The sequence below is a fragment of the Tympanuchus pallidicinctus genome, unplaced genomic scaffold (assembly GCF_026119805.1).
Source record: "Tympanuchus pallidicinctus isolate F22 unplaced genomic scaffold, pur_lepc_1.0 scaffold15, whole genome shotgun sequence".
Classification (NCBI taxonomy): Eukaryota; Metazoa; Chordata; class Aves; order Galliformes; family Phasianidae; genus Tympanuchus; species Tympanuchus pallidicinctus.
In genome coordinates this window covers 12,689,499-12,714,922 of record NW_026294669.1, presented here as the reverse complement: position 1 = coordinate 12,714,922, position 25,424 = coordinate 12,689,499, and the positions used below count along the sequence as shown (strand labels likewise).

Sequence of the window (25,424 nt, the reverse complement as noted above, 5' to 3'; positions counted from 1 at the left end):
GGTTGGAAAGACCACTAAGATCATCTAGTCCAATCATCAACTCATCATCGCCATGCCCACTAAACTGTGTCCCTCAGTGCTACATCTTCTCATTTTCTGAAGACTTCCAGGGGGAGATTAAGAGTGATATTAACAATCTATTAGTTTATTAGTACCAGAAATACATTAGCAGTATTATGAATGTATTTTTACTATATTCTTAATCTTGAGATCCTGGCTCCACGAGAGAGACATTGAAAGTGTTTGCTGCATTCAGTGGCAAAAGGAATTTCAGATATGCTCAGAAATGGTATTAAGAGCCAGCAGGTGATTGACGCATATTTTTTTCAGCCTTTTTTTCATACCTTAGTTGTACTTCATGTTGTTGTGTTCTCCAAAGCAAATTTTCAAGCTGATCCCCTAAAGTCTTGAGGATGACCCAACAAAAACCTACCCTCATTTATATTGGATTTGAAACTAGAAAGCTGTTATTTTTGGCCTGTGTATTTGTTGTTCAGAGTTTTAGGGTTTGTAGTTTTTTGTTTTTTGGTTTTTTTTTTGGTTTTTATTATTTGTTTGTTTTAAATATAGCTGTAGTATTTGATATACTTAGTGATTCTGCAGTCCTTCGAAGTTTACTATACCTGGAGGAATGGCTAAATGATGAGGCAGCCTCCCTGTCGTCAAATTGTAGCACAGACTTCCAAAGTGAGCTTCGTGCTGCTTTCTTTCTGCCTCCATTGATTTGTGAATCCCTACTTGTCAGAAAGTGTGATTTTGTTCTTGTTTCTCACAGTTCCCCCAAGCTAACTGTGACTGTTATTGTGTTTTGAATTTGGTTTCAGGTTCCAGCTGAGTCTTATACCTTTGATATAGACTGTGAATTTGAAAAAGAAGAAAAAATAAAAAATAAAGAAAAAAAGGAAGAGGTAAAAGTGAGTTATAATGTGTAGAAACCCTTTGTGTTTGATTTAAGGTGTTTTTCCAGCCTGGTCTTCAGAATAAGTCTTTTATTCTTAAATTAAATCTTTTTAATCCCACAGCGACCATTACAATTATGCTCCTCATTTCATGAGTAGGGATTGAAGGGTGAAGGTTTAGGAGAGTTCAGCTGTTCTCTAACAACACATTGAAGATCTTTACTCTCAGAGTACTGCATGGCAAGCTTTACCCTTGGTTCACCATGCCCTACTATCTGTTGTTACTACCAGGAAATAGAGGAAGGAAGGAAGGGGAAGTCCAACTTAATTTAGATATCCAAGTGTGATTGTGGGATATAAAGTAGTTTTAAACTGCTTTCTTGAAGTGACACCATTTGCTCGCTGTCCCTACTTTGCCTAAGTCTTTAATTGAAAAAGTCTATCTTAGAGCCAGCATGATGATTATTTCCTTCATATCACTCTCTGAAGATGAAGCATCCTTTGAATCCATTCCTTCTTGCAGTTACTCTGTGATGATAAGATATCACTGTACCTTTAAAGTAAAAGCAAAGCATTAAAAAACAGTTGCATGTTTGGCATTGATGAGTTAACCTGGATTTTTGTATTTCAAGCTATTCAGATGCAGGAGATCACAGCATATTGCTTCTTCTTACATGGCTCTTTCGAAAGGTTAATCATCAAACTTTAGTTTGGGACTATATAATGTACTTCCCAACTCCGTTAGTATAACCATAAATGTGGTAGGTGATAAAAAGAGATGTTTTTCATATTTTGAAAGGTTGAGCTCATGTAATTATTCATGATTGAGTAAATAATTTTTTTATTCCAAGGTACTAACAGCACTATAAACACTCACTTTAAAGCTTCTGGATCTCATCTAACATCCATTAAAGTTGATGGAAAGGTATATCTTCAGTTCCATGTTCTGTGGATTTACCTTAGGTGACTGTAATTCACCTTCCCTCGGTCATTTGGGACACTATTTTCAAAACAGCCTCAAAAGAATGAAGTATGAAAGCAGATAGCGTTTAGTCAAACATATCTATCCCCTCCCCCCACCCCTCCAGTAAATTAGTGGAAGAATTTTGGAAATTACTTTGCACACTGCCCCGTTTGCTACATCTATTAAGGAATTACAGAGCAGATCTTTTCTTTATAAAATCCGCATGAATTTTCTGATGGTAAACTGCTATTGAAGAAGTAGATAGAGAAGAGGTTCCTACTTGTTTTCTTTTTTCTCTAACATTATGTACATATTTGTGTCTTCTGAGTTCAAGAAGTCAGCTGGATAAAGCCACTTTCCGAGTTTCACCTCATATTGACTGCAACACACAGATTAATAAGACGAGGAGCACTGACACTGACAATACCCTACAGTCTTTACTTAGAAAGATTGTGAATTTTCTATAATTGAGCATTTTGAAGAAGAGTTCAGAGATATTAACCAGATATTCTGGATATTCACCAGAAAGGAGGCCACTTTTATTGGGGTCACACAGAGAAGAGAGCAAGCTGAGGTCCCCTTCTAAAGGGGGTTATTTCTGGAATTCATTCCAAAAGTAGCTTGAGGCAAAATAGCAAGAGTTCTATAACCCAAGACCATTCTGATGTTCAAGTTGATGTTATTCTTGCTGGTACGAGTTCCAGCACTTGTGAATTATTTGCTGCCAGCTATTCCTTTGGAATAATATTGCAAGGAGTTATTCCACGGACCGTAACTAATGGCACTGAACATCAGTCACTATACATGATATCTGCTCCACTGCATCACAGAGGATACTGGGAGGAACCCTGCTACCCATTAGAAAGTTCTTTCAGTAGGCTTTGCTTTAGTCTTGCTGTACATCTCTGAAGATACAGAGAGTAATAATGCGTGGGGACCCAGAGAGCTGCCAGTTTCCCATGTCATGCAGATGGGTAGACTGGGGTCTAGATGAGCAGTTCTTCCTTCTGCTCGGGTTGTGTCCAGAATAGTAAAGTCAACACAAACATAGGACTTAGTTATGCTAAGGAAGACCTCCTGCAGGTGAGTTCCTTGAAAGAAAAGTGAACTTTAGCTCAGTCATTTCTTTGCGCTAGGGGTTGCACATCCCTGCCCAGTCCCTTGTTTGTGCCATCCTGTACAGTGCCCTAGATAACGTGTGAAATCAATCGTGTATATACGTCTGCATACATATAGTCTGTATATGTACCTATCTATAAAAATATGCATATGTATATTTGTGTGTGTGTTTGTGTACACACTGTATAGCACGTGAAGCCACAGTAAAGAAATTTCTAAGCCAAGCAAATAGTATATAAAGATTATGTTAGTTTTGGACAGTGCTTTTCTGGCAGGAAAAGTCCTATATATCATTCTGCCACTGGCCTGTGGTCTTAAGTTGGCAGCATCTCTGAATAAGTCTGTTGCAGAATATTGTCTCCCAGAGATAAAAGTTGAGTGCCTATTTCTGTAAAGGAATTTTGTCTCTCTGAGCACAGATTCAGGACACAGCTGCATTTAAGTGAACCTTGTTATAGCATTTCTTAGATCATACCAGAGACTTATGACCTTCATAAAGCTGAGAAGGACAAACATTGCTGCTTTAAAAGCTTTTAGGAACTGATCATTTTTCATGCCCACTTGTCTGTGGCAGTTATAGTAAATTTGCTATTCTCTGCATGGCTCCAAGATAAACTTTCCCTTCTTACAGAACCAAACAAAAATTCTGTAGCAATATATGATTCTGGCTTCAAATGCAGCTGTAGTTCTTTGGTTCATTTCCAGTTAATTTAGTAATAGTGACTTCACAAAGGTGATTCCTCTCCCTTTAAAAGATGACATCAGGAGATTCATAGAAAGGAATTTGGTTTTATTCTACAGGATCTATTTTAGATCCTGATGTCCCTAGAAACAAAAATATATATACATATATTCGTTTGCACTAGGAAGTTCTCTTACCATGATCCAGGGTCTCTTTTGCTATATGTGTATTAACTAAGAAACAGGTCCTTGCCCAAAGATCTTGAAATCTCAGACAGCATATGATTGCTATTGTTTTTACAACAATTACGTTGTAATGATAATATTAATTATTATTACTATCATACGAAGTAGCATAGTGCTCCCCAACTTTGGGATGTATTAAGCCCAATGTGAATAAACAAAAAAACCTTACTACCTGGTATTATTGCATGTTTTTGAAGTTGGATGAGGTGAGACCTTCCTGCGAGCCCAGGGGCAGTGACTGTATTTACTTCTGTGTTACCGCTTCCTCAGCATGGAGAAGAGCTCCTCTTTTTTTTTTTTTTTTTTTTTTTTTTTTAAATTATTTTTTAAACAAACAATGGAGAAGATGTGTGTTCTGTACTTCAGTAATGATGATTCACAATGTGATATCAAATATTAATGTTCTTTAGGACATCTGGAAAATACTGACTGGAAAATTAAGATGAGATTAATGTTCCTCCTGATGTTTATATCTTTTTCATGCTTCATCATCAGGCCCACTGTACCATGAGATCAACAAGATTAGATATCTCTGTAGCCTGCTCACCAGCAAAATGTGATATTCTGGCTGAGACAAGAAGCTAAGAACAACTGGCCTGCAAGATTAAGGTAACAAATTAAATGTCCAATGGGGCATCTTTGTTTTAAATAAATGAGTTATGAATTCATGATGCATAGATATTTTGAATTCTTCTCAGCTGAATTATAATTCATAAAAACTACTAATACACATTTTCTTGCTGATTGTTCATGGTTCAAGTGATAATGAATAACACTAGTCAGTGAAAAAGGCAGGAGGAGGAATTTAAAAGAACTTGAAGTAAATAAAATATTATGTACAATATACGCACATATTATATAGATTTAAAATAGAATGCTTCCAAAATGTGTGTGTGTGTAAAAAGAAATAACACTGTTCATATTCCTAGAAAAACAGCATGCTTAGAATGCAATTCCTTATGACATTAGGAAAAGTTGTAATGACTGAACTTGTGGATCATACGCAACAGGCTCCCTTACATTGCAGAAAATGAATATGAATAGGCTGAGAAAACACCTGCTAGTCATGATATAATTATATTTTGTCCTGAGGACTAGATCACTTTTCAGCATCTGGCTATTGCTGTATGATACCACTTATTTTTAACTTTTTAAAGTGAGTATCAGCACACAACTGGCACAGCTTTGGAAGGATAACTTCCTTCTTTTGCGATCTGTATTCTTATTTAAAAAAAAAAAAAAAAAAAAAAAAAAAAAAAAGTCTACCTAAAGAAAAAGATGCTCTTCTATCTGGCACAGAGCAAGAGTCATTGCCCAATGTATCCAGGTGACAAAGAAGAACATAGAAGTTTAAGAGAGTGCATTGTGGGCATGAAAGAAAATTGTAATGTGATTCCTGATTTGTCTGTGATTGGCGGAAAAGAAACAAAGAACTGCCAAACAACCAGATATTGTGTTTAGATGTTTTACAGAAAGGAAGATTTACTATGCTAATGGGAAACCAATGAAGTACATTTCTTCTTTCTGACAATTACTAAATGTTTATTGCTTAAAATTTTTGAATTATGCAAGCATGTACAAGTAATTAATGCATTTTCTTTACGGCAGTTTCATGCAATAATACTGCAGGGCTTTCAGAATTACGTAAAAAAGAAACTGTTTGTGAAGGACACCAATAAATAGATGCAATCTAAAATAAATGTTGAGTAATTCAATCATCAGAATGTATGAACAGAGCGAGCTCCAAAGTGAAACACGGTGACCAAAGAAATTAGCGGAACCAAGTTGCTTAGCAGAGATAAATGGGGGTCTAATTGGTTTTATACATCTCAATTGAGGTACTCATTCATGTGCAAAAAACTCACAACATTAAAAATAATTTGATTTAGAAATTGTTTTCATGGAAAGCATTTGGTATGAAGTTTCTGTATCAGTGTAATGGAGTGACAGCAGAGGAGAAGATATTTCCAATTAAACACTTGAAAGCTCCATATCAGTAAATTAGTTGGTAGGCAATAGAGTTCATATGAACTGTAGCTGAGATTGGAAAATATGTGCTCCTCAGGAAATTCAGACAATTGAATAATATAAACATACTCTGCAAATTCTAATAGGTCAGCAGTTATCTTTGTAGTTAAATGGAAATTACGCTTTTTACTGCTCTCTTCTACTGGTGGATGTCAAAGGAATCAAACATTTGGTGCCCATATGATTGAGAGAAGCAATAGAATATCTTACATCCCTTTTTTAACCACATCTTTACTATTATTTTCAATAATCAAAATTAGTCTGTGGTGTCATTACCCAAAATATTCCAACCTCACACAGGTAAATTAGCTATTACGTTGATTATCCAATATCATACCCCGTGTTTTTTCCTGTTTCCTTCATACCCAATTCTTGTGTACCAGAGATTTTTCCCCAAATAAAGAGAATGAAGATCTTTATGAACAAAAAGACTTCTTGTTCACTGGTTCCCCTTCCAGTAAATATCTTCCCACCAGCTGGAGATGACATTTAGGCATGCTTCATGCTGCAGCACGAGTTCAGTCATTTTGTGTTTTGCAGACTGGCTATCATACTGTGGCTCTGTAACCCTCTGCTGGACTAAACCTGAAGTTTGCTGTACATGGTTTGTGTCTACATCAGAAGGCAAAGAAGAAAGCACGCCACTGCTTCTGCTGACAGTACAGGAAAGGTAAGAAGGGAATATGAATCAAATGGGAAAGACGGCAGAGAGCAAAACACCAGGAAAAACTTCTCAGCCCTTAGTGCAAAAGTGGCAACTGTGCTGCTTTTTCTATCAGATAGTTGTTCATGGAAGGTTTACTGACTTTGCTCGAGCCTGTTTTTGTAAGCAGTGATTTTTTTATTTTATTTCATTTTTTTAATGTTCCCCGATAGTCAGCAAAGCTCAGAAACTATAACAAAGACTGGATGTTGAGATGCCTGAACTTTCATTGATGTTTCCTATCCATTATCTTTGTCAAGTTTCTTCTACTCCCTGAGACTTTCTGGGCTTCAGATCACTAGAAAACCTGCTAATCTGACTATAGAAATAACTCAATACCTCAGAAAGAAATAACTCAATACCCTAAATTATTCTAAGTATGCCACTTCTAAATTCCAGCAACAAGGGGCTGTGATCTCCTGCTAAGGAGTCTGTTCCCTTTGCTTGAATTAACAATTCAATTAACAATTTTTCCACTTGCATTTCACACAGGTTCATTTTCCAGCAGCTCTAAAGTAGATACTTAGCTGCTTTTACAACTTGAGGAGCTTTGTAATTGGAGCACTAAGTTATTATGTGCACAGAAAGCCCTCAGTCCAACTGCTGCTCACCCCCAGCATCTGTCAGATTTTAGGGTTTCTGGTAACTCTTTCCTTTCTTTTTCTATTGGAAACAGAGTTGCAGAAAACTGAAAATTTCTGAACAAAAATTGGGAAAAAAAGCACATTGTCTTATTTCTTGGCCTAACTTGGTGCTTCTGGGAGATATTCTATGTATTTTTTCTGATATTTTGTGTAGTCACGTTGAATTGAGATGTTTTGGTCTTCTGTGTCAAATCAATTAGTTTTAGATGTATTCAATACAATCTGAGTTACTCTGACCTGCAATAATTTTTTATAGGAGCTGAACTTACTGTTAAACACGATGTTTTCTGGAGTTAAACAGAATGTTCTATCTAGAAAAGCATTAAGCAAAATAAGAGTTGGAGACATAGTCTATTGAGTTGGACACATTCCTTTTTCAAATTCTCTTAGAATACAATGTAGTGTTAATAGCCTGTTTCTAAATCTATATATATATATATCTGTAGATAAATAGATAAAGTATCTGTGGCTGTGTGCATAGATATAGCATTCTCTGAAGCTGGCTAAGGAATAATGAGATCATGTCTTCAGAAACTGTGTCTTGCTTTAAAAGGTTTCAAGCTTTTGAAACAAATCTTCCATTTATAAAACATAAAGCCATTGACTTTGGCATATTTCATATCAAATAATTTATAATCTTTCTTGAGGGCATATGTTAATTTTCTGACAGGGACTAGAGCCCAGCTTCTTAGAGGTATTTTGCTCTCTAATTCCCAGTGAAACCAGTGAGAATTAAGGAACTAAATTGGCATTAGGCTTTTAAATAATTTTGAGAGTCTGAATGTCATCTATTAACTGCAGTGACATTTATAGCAATTAAGAAAAATAATATTCAAATTATAAAGTAATTTTTGTCATCAACAAGAATCTTATCTCTGGCAGTACAGCTAAGGAAGTACCCTAATTCTGGGAACATTTAGCTATGGTTTGAGATTGCAATATACAAGAGGCAATTGAACTGAGCTCTATAGTCAACATCACAAAAAAGGTCATTCACTATAGTAATTGGACAGATCAATATGATGGGATAAGATGTTCCACCAGTGGTGTAACGATGGAAGAAAGGTCCTATAAAGGAAGGGAAGGAGATTGCTAACCTGTATCAGAAGATTGTAGGTCTGTAGGAGGAAGGTCTACCAGGGAGGGATCTCCAGAAAGAGATCCTTCCCCAGTGACAGTCAGCCCTTAAATGGGTCTAAGAGAGGTGCAGCCAGTCTCCACCCCTTTTAGTCACACAGCTGAATTGCCTTCACCTGTGCTTCCAGGGCAGACTGGATCCTTTCCCCAGCTGCTCAACCAGTGGTTCAGGCCATGACTCAATAATTCCCATACAGCCATTAAAAAAAGAAACAAGTATTTCAGTAGCCGTGTACTGGTTCCTGTAGGACTCACTGAACATCCTTAAGTGCTGCCTGGCCATAGATCTTTCCTCAGTGTGAATGTAGATGGTGAGATGAGGCTGCTAGTCCTAGTTCCATTATAAGGCACCTGCTGGTCCTGTCTTCCTACGTGTAGGAATACTATACTCTGTTTTACTTTTATTATTGTTTGTGTGCCCCTATGAATATTTACTAAGTGCTCTTGGGTGGTTTTATTTCTACTGCTGCAGAGATGGCTGCGTTCATGTCAGCAGTGTTTGAAATAACTCCTGCACAATATTTGTATTCATAAAATTCTCATGGGCACTTGGGATGAAGGTTATGATTGTGTTGTACATGGATGCTAGCATTCTCCTCCTGCCCAGTTGAAAAAGGTGAATGAATTATGTTCTCTGGTGTAAGTATATGTATACACATGCAGGTGTATATATACAGCTTTTGAAAGTGCTGCTTTTTAAAAGGATGTAGTAAAAGTTTTTTCATTTCTAGTAACTTGGTACAGTACAGCAGTTCCGTGCATTTATTTTCTGGGGATTTTTCTGGTCTTGTTTTTTAATCCAGCATTTATTCTTTAATTAGCTACCGCTAATTAAAAAAAAAAAAAAAAAGAGTAAAATCCAGAGTGTTGTAAGAACTAGTGATAGTCTATGGATTAAATGAGTAAGGACAAATAGAAGTTAAGCTCATTAAGGCTTACGGGGGTTAATGGGCAGGAACATTAGTCAAGCATTGCTGGGAATTGTAAGGGGACTTCATAGCCATAGACCTGGTACAGAGGCAGGATCTGACAAAATGTGTAAACAAAATATCAGGAGCGAGGGCAAGAATTTACAGACTTCACCTGCTCCATAGTTGCGTGTAGGGAATGGCCAGCATGGCATTTAAAACTGTGGTACATATTCCTGTCCTAATCACAGAATCATTTGATTTGGAAGGGAGCATTGAAGGTCATCTGGTCCAGCTCCCTGCCATGAACAGGGATCTACAGCTCAATCAGAGTGCTTGGGGCCTCATCCAGCCTGGCTCTGAGATAAGATGTAAGTGAATGATGTTCTGTGCGGTGCAATGACTGAGAGCTGTGAACCCTGGAAAGAAAACATGGAGGCCAAGTACACCCCATCCAGCAGTGCAGCTAACCACAACCATTTTAACTGATGGAAAAGTCATGGGGCTGACACGAAGCAGCCCAGTAAGCCATGGTTTTTTGGGAGAGCTCTGTTGTCAATAGGAATTGCTGCAATATACTGAACTGTGGCTGCTTTAGGGTTGTTACAGGTGCAGGTGCATTGCACAAGAGGCATGGCCAATCTTAGGCTTGCAGCTTGTTTTGAGGCCAGAAAGCTTGTGGTGTTGTTGAGCCTGTGCTCCTTACACACTGTGATATAGCATGCCCAAAGAGCTCTTTGACTGTCCCAAATGTCAACTGCAGTATTCCCTGTTATTAGAAACAGTTAGATGGATTGGGTTCAACTGTACAGTTACTGGCTCTGAGGTGCCTAAGAGCATTTGTATTCTGCAGAATTTTTGTAAGGCAGCAAAAGATGCCTGCATGGAGAGGAGATAGGAAACAAATGCCAATACAATTCTGCCAAACACACATGTTAAATTTTAATACGTTCTCCATGTTATGTCTGGCCTTTGCTGAAGTCATTTGAGAGTGGCATTCTCTGTGAGGAGAATTTGGTGGTTTTAAGAGCATAAGAAGGAGTATGGTTGTAGGACATAAGAGGACAGGCTTGCTTTGCATAGAACTGCTGCATTACTGGTATTGAAGACAGACTATCAGATTTCAGAGGAACCCAGAAACATTTACCTCAGGTGTTGACCATTCTTTAAGCATATCTGACCACTTCCTGGTACAATTTTTGCTGGGACTATAACGTATTGATTACTCTAGGTGAAGCGTGCCTTAGTAATCAGCTGACACTCATTCCTGATGACTTACAAAGGTCCCTGCTTATCTCTTGTATTTTTTTTAAATGAAGTCTATGAAGCTCAACAGTTTCATTCTGTCTTCCTTCAGACACTTACAAAATCACTAGCTTTTAAAATCTTATCTGACCTTTAGTGCACAAATGTGTAGTCTGTCTACGCTGGCCATAACAATTTCTATGCTCTACATATCCATAGGGGGGGAAGCATTAACAATTGCAATAATAATAACAGTGATGAAGTATCCTCAGAGTTCTCAGCAAAATGACTTTGAAATTGCTCTTTACTTCCTCTAACGTCTGGGATTTTAAGATTAGTCAGTAAACAGGAGAAGAAAATTAACCTTTACCCAACTCTTCTATGACTATCTCACTAACCTCTGACATGAAGGAAAATGCAACTGGACAAAGAGGTAGATTTTTGATACTAAAAGTTTGTTTTTATTATAGCTATTATATGAGGAGGGAACCAGGATATAAGGATTGCTGTGACAATTAGTTTTATTTGGGGCTTAGATCAGAGAACAGGCAATTTGAGTAGTACACCCACATTATGAAAGCCTCCTTTGAAATAGGAATTTGTTGTATTGTACTGCAATATAAGATTAGGATCTCTGTAATCATCACTGACTCTCACAATATAAAGCCAATCTGCTAACCCAAAAAATACATATCAAGTCGGTTCAGCCACTGAATACTTTGCGAAGACCAAACCAAAAGCCACAAAGTCTAATTTGTCTGCAGAAAGATGCAGCCTCTCTGATAAGCCTGGCTAACAGTGCAACCTGTCCGAAGTAGAAAGTTTGTTAGCCACAGGCCAACATTGCTCTTTCTACAGAGGCTCCAATGAATGAAAGCAATTTCATTAATTTCAAGAAGCAACAGCTGAAGTGCCATATATTTTCAAGAGCTGTAATTTCTCACAAGTGACAAAGCATGTAGGACCATGGTAGAAGTCTATTGCTAAAGGTTCAGCGGTGACTTGCTCTGGAATCTTTCCCCTCAATGAGGAGATTGGTTCCTGAATCCATTATTCAGGACACTTTACTTCTCTTTGTGATTTATTCTTTTCATTCATGGGAAATGGCATCAATTTGTTGTTTAGAAGGACTATTACTGATACCAAACCATCTTCTGAGACCCGTGCGGACCATTGTACAGTTAATTGACTTCTTGGGCAGAGAAAGATTTCTGCATCAAAATCTCACCAAAGTTTGGACATTTATACCAAATAATTTAGTGGCAGTCACTACTGAATTTTATTTCAAGTCCCAGTTTCTTTAAAATGGTTTGAAAACCACTCCATTCTTTAATAAGGATTTAACTTGCTGTTTGGGAACATACAAAGGTACACTTCAATCCATATTGTGCAGACAGTGCTTGCAGAGACTTTGACTGTTGAGCAAAGGCTTATGCCTTTCTATATTAACCTATTTTCCAAATCTATTATGACTGAGAGTAGATGAAAGTCTGTGGTCCTCTCAGGTAATCTTACCACTGTGGGAAGTGTGGGCATTTGAAACCCATTGAATGTTGCTCACCTATTAGCAATTTGTAATGGTAGTCAACACTACGTATGTGCTCTGCACACTTCAGAAATATGTAAAAATGATTTCTGCCAGGAAGCAGTCTCTCACATTTTAGGAATGCGGTATCATAATGATTTCTGAGAGAATGAGAGTCTGTATACTTGTTTTTGCTTCTTCAGGGTAAGGAAGTCCCAGGGGAGAGAACTTGGACTGTACCTTCAAGGATTTTTTTTCAGAATTGAGACTATTCAAAGGTGCCTTGAATATGCCTTTTACATTATGCATTTCTTAGTAAGCATTTATCCTTATCTTAACCAAAAATTTGGCAAATGTAGCTAAAATTCAATGAAGTTTTAACAGAAAAGAAACAAAAAGTGCTTTCATAAAACTGTTTTTAAAAGGATGGGAGGGAAGATAGATAATCAGGAAAGAAAATAAAAAGTAAATGGCTTTTAGTAATTAGTTTTGCTGATGGAAATGATAGACAGCACCGGTCAGCCAGCAAAGATATTTTGCTTCACTGGGGTGAGAGAAATTCAGCATTTAGGGAGGTTTTGTAGAAAAACAGTCTTGCAGGCTCTGGGGCTTTACTTATATGATCAAGGAGGTCTTGATTTACTGAATACACACGTCGTGTTTCATGACTTTCCTTCCACATGCAAAGAAATTGAAGCAAACTGTTTCAGAATCAGAAAAAAGAGCGGAGTCTGGTTTTACATGGATTAGGATGTCCTGATTGAATTATCTGAGCTCATCTAATGATAACCTGACTGAAGCTTTTCCTGGAGATGGTTCTAGCAGCAGCCTTGAATCAGTGGAAGAGGGGAGGAGGGGAGGAAGGATCCCTCTTAACTTTTTTTGTGATTGGCTTGGCTGTATAGTTGAAACTCATAGGAACATTAAAAAAAAAAAAAAAAAAAAAAAAAAAAAAAGTTAAAACTCACTCTGATTGGTGAATGCCATCGCTGTTATCTGGTGACTGCAGAAGCTTCAGAGGTGAGCGAGAATGACACTAACGGACACACAGTCTAAACTTTTGCGTATGTCTGATGTGTTTAGGTGGCTGGGTGCAGGTTGAATACCTTTCCCTACATGCAGCGCTAAAGCAGTGCATCTCTTCCCTCCCCCATAACCGTGGAACTTTTGGCATGTCTCTCACACCCTCATCTTTTCCTTATTTAGGGTTTGATTCAAAATAAAGGTTGATTGTTCACATACAAGCAGTTCTTGGGTAAAATACCAGTAGATGGCGCTTGAGAATATGCAGTGCTATTCCCGGATTTTGTAGTGGATAAATGCTGCTCTTTTGTGCTGTGATTGTATAATGTGGGTAGAACTTTTCCTATCACCAGCACCAGGGGCCCCTTCTCAGGAGTCTCCTGCCAGCTGCGCAGAGCTGTGCCAAGCTTGGAGTTGGTTGCAACAGGCGCCGTCCTGTTAGGGACGTTGGTTTTGCATGCAGATATTCTGTTTTCTTCTGAATGCTAAAGGCCACCTTTAGGCTAGTATGAAGGGGCAGGTTCCTTTCCCCTGGGAAAATTTGACATTTTATTGTACCCTTCCAATACAGAGATGCTGTTATGCCTCTTGAATGACAGGCTCTGTGGCTCTGAAAGCATAGAGGAAGGTTTACCTGGGAAATAAGACCTTACCTGAAGTTCCCCCTCCTTATAGTTCTGCTTCTTTCTCTCCTGCTTAAGTCATTCCCATTAGCCTCCACAGCAAAACACTGCACACAGAATGCAACATGAGCAGAAGGAGGTCTTGAGAGAGTAGTGACAGCAGAAGAGCATTAAATTAAGAACTATTGATGCTGGTGGAAATCAATGCTGAAGGAGCGGCACCTCGCCTTCATGCATCGTGCTGCCATTTGAAGAGATTACAGCCATCGCATAGTGAAATATTCCAATGCATGACAGTGGCTGCCAGGAGATCCCATTGCAGGAAAAGGCAGTGTTCCACTTTGCCTCTCCAGATACCTTTTATTAAGGGCAAGGCAAAAAAACATTCCTGCTCCCGTTGACCCAGTCTTCACACTTTCTTCAAAGCTTTGTACAGCAATGCTGAAAGGCTTTCAAGGTACCTTACAAAGATTTTTTTCATGCTGCTTTTGCACTACATAAGTTGCGTAAGTTACGTGTTCCACAGCCTGTTACTCCTTTCTACAACAAAGGCTGGGCTGGAGAGATTTATTGTGGCTGAAAAACAAAAAAAGGAGAGATAAATATAAGGTGTGCTTGTTTATGAATATGGAATTTATGCATTTTTTCGTAGATATGACTTACTGTTTTTCCAGCAGCTCTACCACAAGGGACCTCAGGGCTGTAGATGGAGGCCAACAGCATGCCTTAATGTGTGAGAGAAATCCTGCTAGCACTGTGCCAGAGTAATTGGCAAAATTATGCATCTGTGCCCCTTGGAAAGCCAAGCATTGCAAAGCACCTTTTCATCCCAAATGAACACCTGAATAACATTTTTGATAATTTATCCTGAAGCAAATGCACAGTGTTGAGAAGGTCAAACCCTTTTTGTTTACTTTCACATAGTTGTAAACAATTTCACCTTTACTTTTTTGCCACATAATACAATACATTTGAGCACCTTTTTTTTAGCCTTATAAATATCACCTACTTTATACTGTGTAGAAGATTTTGAATAATTTACTCATGAAAGTGTTTACAAAATCTTCACATTGCTGTACATTTCCACAAATTGTATATATGCAAATAAATCAACATTTTTTTCCATTAGGAACTTTCTCCAGAATTCTCATTATTGCCTAAATTTGCATTTGTTTTTTACAAACCTTTTCCTGGAAGGCTATTTTAGAATTTCATGAAACCTTGCATCCAGACTTGGTGACCCAAATTTATATTCCCATTTTGTGATCATAGAATCATCAAATCTATTGAATTGGAAAGGATTCTTAAAGGTCATCTGGTCCAACTCCTCTTCGGTGAACAGGGACAATAACGCCTTATTGTTTCAAGCACTGTTCTGCCAGTGAGAATCTTTCTGTGAACAAAGCTCGCACACAGACCCTTAATCATAAAGGATCCAATCGTATTCTCCTTGAAACCAGGTAAATATTCCTACTTGCTCCAGCCTGTGTTGGATTGAGGACTTATTTTGCCCGACTCTCAAAGTAAGTCAGCTCAGAATGGATTGCAGGACTTGTGCTACAGATTCACTTCTTCCTAAATTCATATAATTTATATCCTGAAGAGAGATTAAGTAATCTAATTTGACCTCCTACAATAAGCACTAAAACATTGTGTAAGATTGCAGAGAGGTGAATAGATAGATGGAGAAATAGGGCCTGGATAGAGGCAAAGAGTGAGACCTTGTTTAGGTCTGATTGAGCCTTGAGCATAGATTGAATAGGTAAAAAAACAAAACAAACAAACAAAAAACTAAAAAATTAACTGCAGAATTCAGCAAACAGCAAGAATTGAATGCATCTCTGGAGGATAATGGTAGGAATACACGGGTGTTAAAGACTGAAAACTGCATAAAAACTGAAAAAGCGACAACTTTAAAAAACAAAAACAAAACAAACAAATACAAACCAACCCCAAATCTATGGCTGAGCTAAGAAATGCTAAGGGGGAAATTCCTGCTGAGACACGGGTGATGGTTCAGGAGGTAATAGAAACTGTAATGTGGCCGAAGAGTCACAGACTCTGCTGCTGGTGCAGAACAAAGACCTTCATTGCATGTGCTTACAACCTTTTATACCTGTGCAACAACCCCTTGGTCACATGTACCTACTAGACACCTCGTGCATGTTTACATCTGGCACGAGTAGCTACCAAGCTTGTCTATTCATTTGCAAGGTAATGACTTTCTATGTCCCACACTGTAATCCCAGGAAAGCTGTGTATTAGTAACAAGGGATACTGGTTCTAGGATAAATGCCCTAGCTAGGTTGCCAAAGTGTGTCACTATCTATTATTTGGAGAAAAGTATAAGCAGTTAATGAATGCTTTAGGGACTCAGGGGAAAGAGAAAAGCAAAACAAAACAGGAAAAAAACCCAATGAACTGGGTTTTTCCCAGGTCTCCAGGGAAGCGTAAATGCGGGAGGTGGACAATCGTGTATTATTTTACGTTATTCTATTGCAACTTTGACAAAAGGCTGTAAAACTCAGCTCAGCTTTAGTCGGGAGAAATTGTGGGCTTGATTTGTTTCTGAGTTGCATTAAATTTTGTTAGGATTTTAATGATGTAAATGCAGAGCTCTCAAGGTGATCTAGTCCTTAAGAGTTACTGGCGAATTTGACCCCCACCTTGCATTAGTTAACCGTCCTGTAAAGACGCTAATGAGGTGAAAGGTAAGCACGTAGTTCTTTGCTGTAATAATTCCATTGAACTATAAAGGAATTTATTATGGTTCAGGTTTTGGTTTTTTTTTTTTTTTTTCCTCTGAATATCTTGGTCTGTAGTGCAAACAGGAGGAAAGATCTTTTTGTTGGGCAGAGAAAGTGGAGGCTTCTATTTAGCAGGAGACGCTTTTTATACATAAAAATAAGTGTTAATATTAATAATACAAATATAAATATGTAAAACTCAAACACACCGTTTCCAGAAAAGTAATTTTCAAGTACTTTGAATGGGAGGAAGCTATGAAAACATGAAGATACTGGAAGAGCTGAGCTGGACTTTTTGATTGCTCTGCCTAATAATAGGAAAGCCACAGCTTCCTATATACAGCTGCCTCAGACTGAGAAGAGACTTGTGACCTATTGGAGCCATTGGAAAAATTCCTGCTGATTTTCAGGTGACTTTGACACAGGTACTGATGAACTGCCCAAAGGCTCTTGGAGCAATGGGGTACAGTGGGGAGGAAGGCAGGGGACAACTTAGAGCTGAAATGTCAGCCAGTCCTGAAAGCCCAGGTGTTTCTTTTGAAGAGCAGTCAGTTTCATTGTTTCACCTAAATGACAGTAGCTGCAGCCTGAATAAGGTGAACATTAGCTGTAACATCCAACTGTTCAATATTTTTTAACTACATTGATTACTTTTCTTTCACTATCTCTTTAATCCTTAGCGCTGTGCTTCTGAGAAATCTGACTTCTGGCAATTGCCACTTGAAATGTGTTTCTTTGCCTATAGATGCTTAGCAGCAGCACTTGTTTTCCTTTTCTCTTGACTTTTTCCACAGAAGAATGTACTGCATTCTCGAGATTATAATAAGCTTCATGCAGCTTTTATGCTTCAGACTTCTATGTTTCAGAAAATGATTTTTTCATTATTTGGCTTTTGCTCCTCGCCCTTTCTGCGAAGCTTTGAATTGTGTTGGAATTCGCCTTGCAAATTGTGACACATTTATGTGCCGATGGTTGAGCTAAGGGTGAAATCTGGCTTCATAAATATTGGCATCTGGAGCCATTGTAGGTGGTTTGGGACACGCTACCTCAAGTCAAACTACAATTTCAGGAGGAAACTAATCTCTCAAAAGTCCTCTATCATATTCATCAACTATGTGTTTGTGTCAAGTATTGCAGAGGGTGGGAATTGAACCTCTAGATTATGTGCGTCTGTCTGAAGCTGAGTCACATCCTGGTCGAGCAGTCAGAATAGATTTCAACCTTATGTTCATATCTTAAACTTGTTAAGTAGAGAAGGTAGGTGTCTAACCTTAGAAAGACATTGCATTCTATTTAACAATTACATGAGCTCTGTGCTGGCTCTTCTATCCATGTTTGACAAGCATAGGTACCCCATCAACTTTTCAGTAGACCTTTCCAGTCCTGTCCCTGTCACTGTAATTATGAGATTACAAACATTGTAAGTTTGTGTTTAGTCTCTTAGTCAGGTGTATTGATAATTCTCATGAGAAAATAGCTGTGAGAGCGCACAAATACAAAATCTCCACTTTCAAAATGCACGTGTAGTATGAAATTCTATACGGGAAAGCCAGTTTTCCAATTATGCGTAATGTCATTAAACCGAAGAGTAGTACTGACAACTACATTGATGTTTTTGCACTCTCAATGCCAGGCTTTTTGGTGGTGCTGAGCACCCAAAAGCCTTGGGAAACAAATGGTACATTTGTGCGATTCCCACCACTTATCATAACCAAACTGTTTCAATTAATGTCATATTGAAACTTTAAGTTTAGACACCAGCGAATACTAATGGAAGTTGTTCTGATCCAAGTCCTTGAGACTGAATATTTCCTTTTTTTATCCTATTTCTGTATCCCATATCATAGCATCTGCAACATAGTTTTTATATATGCCTGGAGCTAAGGGCAAGCTTGGTCCATCTTTTGCATTTTAGCAGCCCACAAGTTAGCTGTTCATAGTATTCCCCTAGAGATGTTTTCCTGCAACAGACTGAATGAAAGGACATTCAGCAAAAGAAATTCTATTAGGAGACAAGCAAACATTGACAGGTTTATTGGCACATGGTTGTCAAATGTCAGTAGAAGAGATGACATCATGGAGATTTAGGTCCCACGTGCATAAAATCTCAGAAATATTCAGTCAATCACCAGTCTTCTGAATAGATTTTGGTGTTTTATGAGATCTTTAGCAAGTCCAATGCACATTTAAATGTAATTAGTTCCCTACCAGAGAACAGAACCCTTTGATGATTAGTTTACATTAACACATTGATAGGCTGGGCGTCAAACATAATTCCTACTCAGAAAATCCACTTGGATTATGTCTCCAGGTGCAGAAACCACTTCCTTAGTACATACACACAGTGCTTCTGTGAATATTTCCCATGCAGGGAAGTGCATGGTAATGTACAATGTCTACAGGCGCTCTCCAGGACTAATCATTACTGGGCAGATCTGGAAAAATGGGCTGAAGTAAAATGAGTTATTTATATATATTTTTTTAATTTTGAACATAATACTTATGTTCTGCCTGATTTACGGTCTTTGTCACCTGCTCATTTTGGTGCATCATAATACCTTCACTAATTAGCCTTGTTATTGCCATCCTAAGAATGGTTCTCAATTTCTTTAGGAGCTTACAAACCTAGATTTCACCAAAACAGATCATCAGAGTCAGACTTTCCTTTCACATTCTTGTACCTGGAATCAGCAGCTCAGCATATGGCTCTGGATCTCAAATGCATTGAGTTTAGGTGTACTTAGCGCTAGTCAGCAATCTGGGTTTGGGATTTTAAACACTGTATTGGGGGAGAAGCAGGAAGCATTGCATAGCTTGATGAGTTTTTTCTTTCCTCCTTATTGAAACCTGGTTCTCCTACTGCGTAAGAAGAAGCCTTATTCTACGGACATAGGAATCAAAGAAGTTTTACTGCATGAGAAATGGAAACCGAAGCCAGACAGAGGCAGCATCTAGATATATATTATTGTTTGTGTATTTATATATATGTATGTATATATGTGTGTGTGTGTGTAAATATATATATGCATATACGTAGGTAAAAACATGTGTATAAGCATGTGTATTTGCAACCAAATATATAGACACACACACAATACCTCTTTCTCTCCTAGATGTAGTACTTGGGAATACAGTTCATAGGCATGGTAGGAGTGGGTTGGTAGTTGGACAGGATGATATTAATGTCTTTCTTAATCTATGGTTAGATTCTGTGGCTCTATACACAACCAGAGAAACTTCCTGCAAGGCACAGTCTTATTAGTTACATCTGATGTGTATAAGGATTTTTTTTAACAAATGTAAGTAAAATTGGCAGCTGTGGAACTTTTGCATAAGACTCAAATGTACAATAAGTATACAGATGTTGTATGATCAGTATGTATACAGAGAAGTTAGGCTAATAAGATTATTACATTGGAAAAGATGATCAGAGATTAAAAAGTGCTCACCGGTATTGTAGACTCAGAAGAAACTCCACAAGAAGCAATCCCTAGAGAGAAATCCTTACTTAGTGGCAGTCAGCCCTTAAATAGGGTCTAGGAGAGGTGGAGCCAGGCTCCACCCCTTCCAGTCACACAGGTGAATTGCCACGGCTGACTTAGTGCCTCCCTTAGGTGATCAGTCAGAGGCACTGGTGGTGATTCAACAGTTCCCATACACTCAAGTAAATCCGTAAATCCTATCCATGGAAGACAGCTCGTGTGTGTGTGTGTGTGTTTAGATGTGTCCAGAGGCAGAACAGTCCCACGATCCTTGTTCCCAGTGTGTTTACCTTGGCTTAGAGTGACTGAGGGAAATGGGTAGAGAGATTGTTCATAGTAGTCTGACTCCTCTACAAAATTCAGGTGATGGGGGAACATGAAGAATAGTAGGTCCTAACCAGGACTGAAACTGGGATCCAAAATTAAATATATATAATATGTAACAAGTTCTTCAACACTCAGTAGGGAAACGAATTTGTCTGCCCATCTCCAGCAGTTGTTTGGTCTGGAAGACACCAGCTTCTAGATCCAGCTGTTCATTCAGAAAAAATGCCTCATTTAAACTGAATCAGTTTGCAAGTAGATTGTTAGTTTAGTCTACTGAAGCTGAACAATTTCACACTGAGTCCTTCATTTGTTGTACAGCAACTTGTTGCCTTTCCTGCATCGATCGTTCTTTTTGAATGCATGCTCTTTCTATCGTATCTTGGTCATTTTCTGATCTGTCCCATCTATTACTCTTCATAGTACTACAAATTATATAAGACAAAATATTCATATGAGCTGTTTGCAGTGAACTCAAGGTCATACTGTTGGTTCCTTGCTGTTGGGGTATGGTTTCCAGCAAGGCTCGGCCCGCACTGCTGCATAGCTTTAGTGACGTCTTGTTGGGAAAGGGTGCAGGGAGTAAGGCTGAGTAAAAGAAACATAGAGAAGGAAAAGGAATTCGTAGAATCATAGAATGGCCTGGGTTGAAAAGGACTACAATGATCATCTAGTTTCAACTCCCCTGCTATGTGCAGGGTTGCCAACCAATTCTGCACATTGACACTGCAGAGGGTAAAATTCTAATAAAAAGTTCTTCTTATCTGAGCATTTCCTATGATTCTATAGGGTTAAAAACACGGTGTGCAAGAAAAGCTGTAAGGGAAGTGGGGTTGGAGCGTGTGAAAAAGATGAGAACTGAAGAGTGTGGTGAAGCTGGAGGAGTACAATAGCTGTTAGAGAAAAGAGGCTGCTGCATGACAGCAAAGGAGTGTGGTGATCTTTCTGTTCCCTTGGGAACTGGACAAAACGTGATGGGCTCAAGTTGTGGCAAAGGCTGTTTAACTTACATTTTGAGAAAGAGAGAGTGGTAGTCTTAAGAACAATTAAATACAGACATCATCAGAAGGGCTGCAAGAACAACGTGACCTTGTGCAGTTGCTTTCTATGACTTTTTGCAAGGCGAACAGGTGTAAAAAAATAAGCACTGACTGCATCAGCCTAGTACTTATGCTGTGTGGAAAAAGCAAGCAAATACTGGAGATTACTACAGCAAGGCTCTCCTGCATTTCTTTCTCAGCAGTTTTTACTTAATGGTATTTGCCTATGTACATTTTGCAATGGGACTTTGGATGAATCAACAAAACTTTAGGGTAAGACTTTAATGTAAAAACATAATAACATAGTAAATGGGAACCATTAGGTCACGGCCTGAAGCAGTGATTGAGCACCTGGTGAAGGGGTGTAGCCAGCCCTGGGAGCACAGGTGCAAGCAAATCATGGGTGTGACCCAGGGTCCACCTCTCCCTAACATCATTTAAGGGCTGGCATTTGCTAGAGAGGCATCAGCTTGGAGATTGGCTTCTTTGGAATGTTTGGTGAGCCCAATCCTTAGGAAGGGGTAAGTGTATTCCTTTATTACTGAATTGAGACTACTACTTTTCTTGGGTAATCTGAGAATGGTTTAAAGGAACTGTATCTGCCATCTCTTTTGCTTATAACTTTCTGCTTATGTGGCTGTTGTGAGGAAGATGGTTATTTTTATTTTGCCTGAAAGAAAAACAGCAAGTGCTGAGGGAGGTTGATGACAACAGTATAGTATCTTGTGTTCTCTCAGATGTGGCTAACTATCCATATATTGCAATTAACAATGTTTTGTTAGCCCACCAACTAGATGTATGCTTTTCCATTAAGTCAGTTGAATTAACTACACAATTTCCTAAATGAAGTCTTTGTTCATCATCATGAGAATTTAAGGGAAAACAAAGTATGCGTAGGTGGGAGGCCTAAAGATTCCCCTATGGAATTAAAAAGGAAGTCTACTCTTTCAGAGAAAGAAAACAAGTCATGCTAATATTTTCAGGCTGTAAACCATGCAAAGTCAATTTCCAAGGGCTGGATTACAATTAAAATTGTAGTGTTCACCTTTGTAAACTTACTGCTCCCACTGTATTGCTATGCTGTTTGTTTGACTCCGTAGCATTGGTCTTGCTCATCCTTCTTTCTGAGGCAGTTTGTGCTAGATTGTGTACTCTCTAAGCCCCTCCTCTCCCATTCATCAGGAGCAATGGGATAGTAGGAGAGTGCTGCTGGGTAATGTGGCTGTTGCCTCTCAGTGTGTTGTATGGCTGGCTTTGGACTGGGATGCCTGTAGTAGGTTACAGCATCCTGTGAGATGGGAACTTTTTACTGTGGTCTCCAGCAGAACCCCAACATATGTACTGCAAAGTTATCCTGACAGTTCACAGCTTCGTGCACAGCTTTGTGTAGGAATGCAGACAGTTGTTAACCTCATTTTCTGGACAGCAGTCATAGTGGAAATGCTGAATCACGGGCTTGAAACAGTGATTGAGCACCTGGTGTGAAGGCAGGGGCAATCTAGTGGAGCTCAGGTGCACGGAGTGTGTTAAGTGAACCGGAGTGGTAGAGGCAGAATCCATCCTGACCTCGTCTAAGGATTGGCAGTGGAGGTGGGGGGATTCCACTGGAGATCCCAGTGTGCCTGAAGCCTTCCAAGGATAAGCAGATTCTTTCCTTTGTTTATGTGTCTACAGCTATTACGTTTGAGATATGCTTGCTCACTGCAGCGTGGGGCTTTGCTACTCTGCTATCATTGCTGTGCTTTCCATTGTGTTGTGGTAGGCCACCCAAAAATGCCGCGGGGGAGGGGAGAGTAAATAAATAAAAACTTTAGAGAATTTCCTAAGATAATGAGCTCATCAGCTAATATAGAAATCTGACTGATGGAAACATAGGATGCGTAAGTATTGAAAGTTCAGAATGAAGTCAGTCCCACGTCGAATTCTGTGAAGGTCTTGGAAAAAATCCTCATTGTATTTAAGATTTTTTTTTTTTTTTTGTTTTTTGTTTTTTTTCAAACCCTAAACTGGTTGTACTGGTTCATTGTGATAGTATCGAAGGCTGTGGTTTTTCAAGGGAGTGTAAGAGATCTGTGTGCTCAGTTACTATGTGCTAGGTAGTGAGATTGGAAGCCAGATGTCAGGGCAGAACCCTGTAAGCCAGCTGTTGTTCATCACCCCGGGGATGGGTGTAATGGTGGCAGTGTGTGTGAATTGCTGAAGTGTGGTTCTTGCACACAGGCACGTGGATGCTGCAGAGCACATATGGCAGGCTAGGGAGAGTGTATGTGCACGAGTACCTGGAAGGCTACGGAGCTATGCTGAAACATGCTTCCTAACCAGAACTAAACTGTGTCTCCAGATGTGACTTTTAACTCCTTGGGTAACTGTTTTTTATGCTCCAGGGAGGTGTCACAAACCTGCATTAATGACTTATGTCAGGGATATGGTGATGATCAAATGTCTTATGACAATAACTTTTAGTGGTAGCTGAAATAAAGAGATCTTAAGTTATGGACACTTCAGCTTTTATTAATATCCAGTGAGATCTGTTAGTTTAGAGTTAACGTGTAAATTCTGAGAATTAGTTTTCCCATAATCACCGCTTTCTTCAACGTCTATTCAGCTATAAGGTAAAATAGAAACACAGCAGGAGGCATTTGTCTTCCACACAAAATCATACAAAAAGTCTCTCTTTATTAAATATACATTATTTACAGTTTAAGTCTTTTTTCTGTACAACAGTAACCATAGAAAACAAAAGAAGCTAAGGCTAAATCTTCTCAATCCCCGAACAGTGTATTAAGACATATTACATTGTCTATAAAACTGACTTGGACTGAGGCAATGTCCTGTGGAATTCTGTCTAGAAAACCAGATAGCGGAAGGGGAATATCCTAAATCTCCATTTTTGCTTTTTACTGTAACTGAGAGACTCTTGCTTTACCCTTTGACAGACCATTAAAAGAAAAGTCGTTTTTTTTTTTTTTTTTTTTAGTATTTGCTCTGCTATGGAAATAAGCAGTGTTCTGAGAGATTTAATTAACGTAATTTAAGTAGAACAAAGTGAAATGAATGACGAAGGGTACCTCTCCAGAAGGATGAATTCTTTTTATTCTCATAAGTACTTAATCTCAGCTAGCTTTCATCCTGAAATGCTTCCTATTTTCTCCCTCCCCCTTCTCCCCCCCCCCCCCCCCCCCCCCCCAACTTTTTTAGGGTGCCTTCATTTTTCAAGTAGCTTACAGTTCATAATATTGCGTTCAGATGTGGGTTCCATTAAGCTCCATAAAATCCTCTTTGAGTCAGTGTGGGCTCCTGGGCTGGCTGACAGCAGAGCACCCTTCCCCCTGTATACATTTGGGGACTCCTGAAAGTGACTTAAGCCATGTCATGGGCTTAAGTGGAACTGAAGCACATTGCCTTATCCTGAATTTTAACCAGAGTTCTGCTAGAAGACGCGCATAATTGCAGTGAATGCAACTCTTGTTGACAGCAGTAGGGGATGATGAATATAAGGTCCTGACTTGAATTCGTGCATGTCAGGCTCGGTTTGCAGGAGATCATTGCTGCCCTTGCCTAGGGCAACCTAAGGCTAAATTCATCTGTGACGCGTCTATGTTGACCTCAACAGGATTACAACCAGGTCTGAAGCTGGCTGTTTCTTTCACAAAATGAGTTTCAAAGCAGTATTTGAGCATGTATTATGACACTTATCTTCTTGCTATCACTTAGGTATTATAGTCTATGTCAAATATTTATTTTGCAAAGCTCACAGATTTCTATGGCTAGATGCCTGAAAAAAGAAGGAAAAAAAAAAAAAGAGACCCCTGCTTGCTCTCTTAACCTTCTCTTAACCTCTATCTGAAAGCTTGTGGAGTGGGCTCAGGTGTGTTAGCTGTGTTGTGAGTGGCATTCAAGGCTGCAGCTCACTGCGTATAAGCTTTACCTCAGTTTTCTTTCTTAATGATAGGTGTGCTCAGCTTTGGAAGCAATGACAAAACGTGCCAGAAAACAGTGTGCCTCAATGATATGAGGTGACATTGTAATAGGTTGTGGCATATGAAAGCCAGTAAATAATTTCACATGCAGAAATCGTATCAAATG

The 25,424-nt window shown here is 38.8% G+C and overlaps 1 long non-coding RNA gene across 5 annotated transcripts in view; it reads left to right on the top strand.

Annotated features, from left to right (window-relative positions):
• LOC128076838 (uncharacterized) overlaps nt 1–25,424 on the top strand; it is a 256,043-nt gene that overhangs the window by 218,766 nt on the left and 11,853 nt on the right. For all 5 annotated transcript variants that reach the window (XR_008204669.1, XR_008204672.1, XR_008204670.1 and 2 more), the window contains 4 exons: nt 825–914; nt 1,532–1,639; nt 4,405–4,518; nt 6,478–6,607. This is a non-coding gene — a long non-coding RNA (uncharacterized LOC128076838). The remainder of the gene's footprint in view (nt 1–824; nt 915–1,531; nt 1,640–4,404; nt 4,519–6,477; nt 6,608–25,424) is intronic.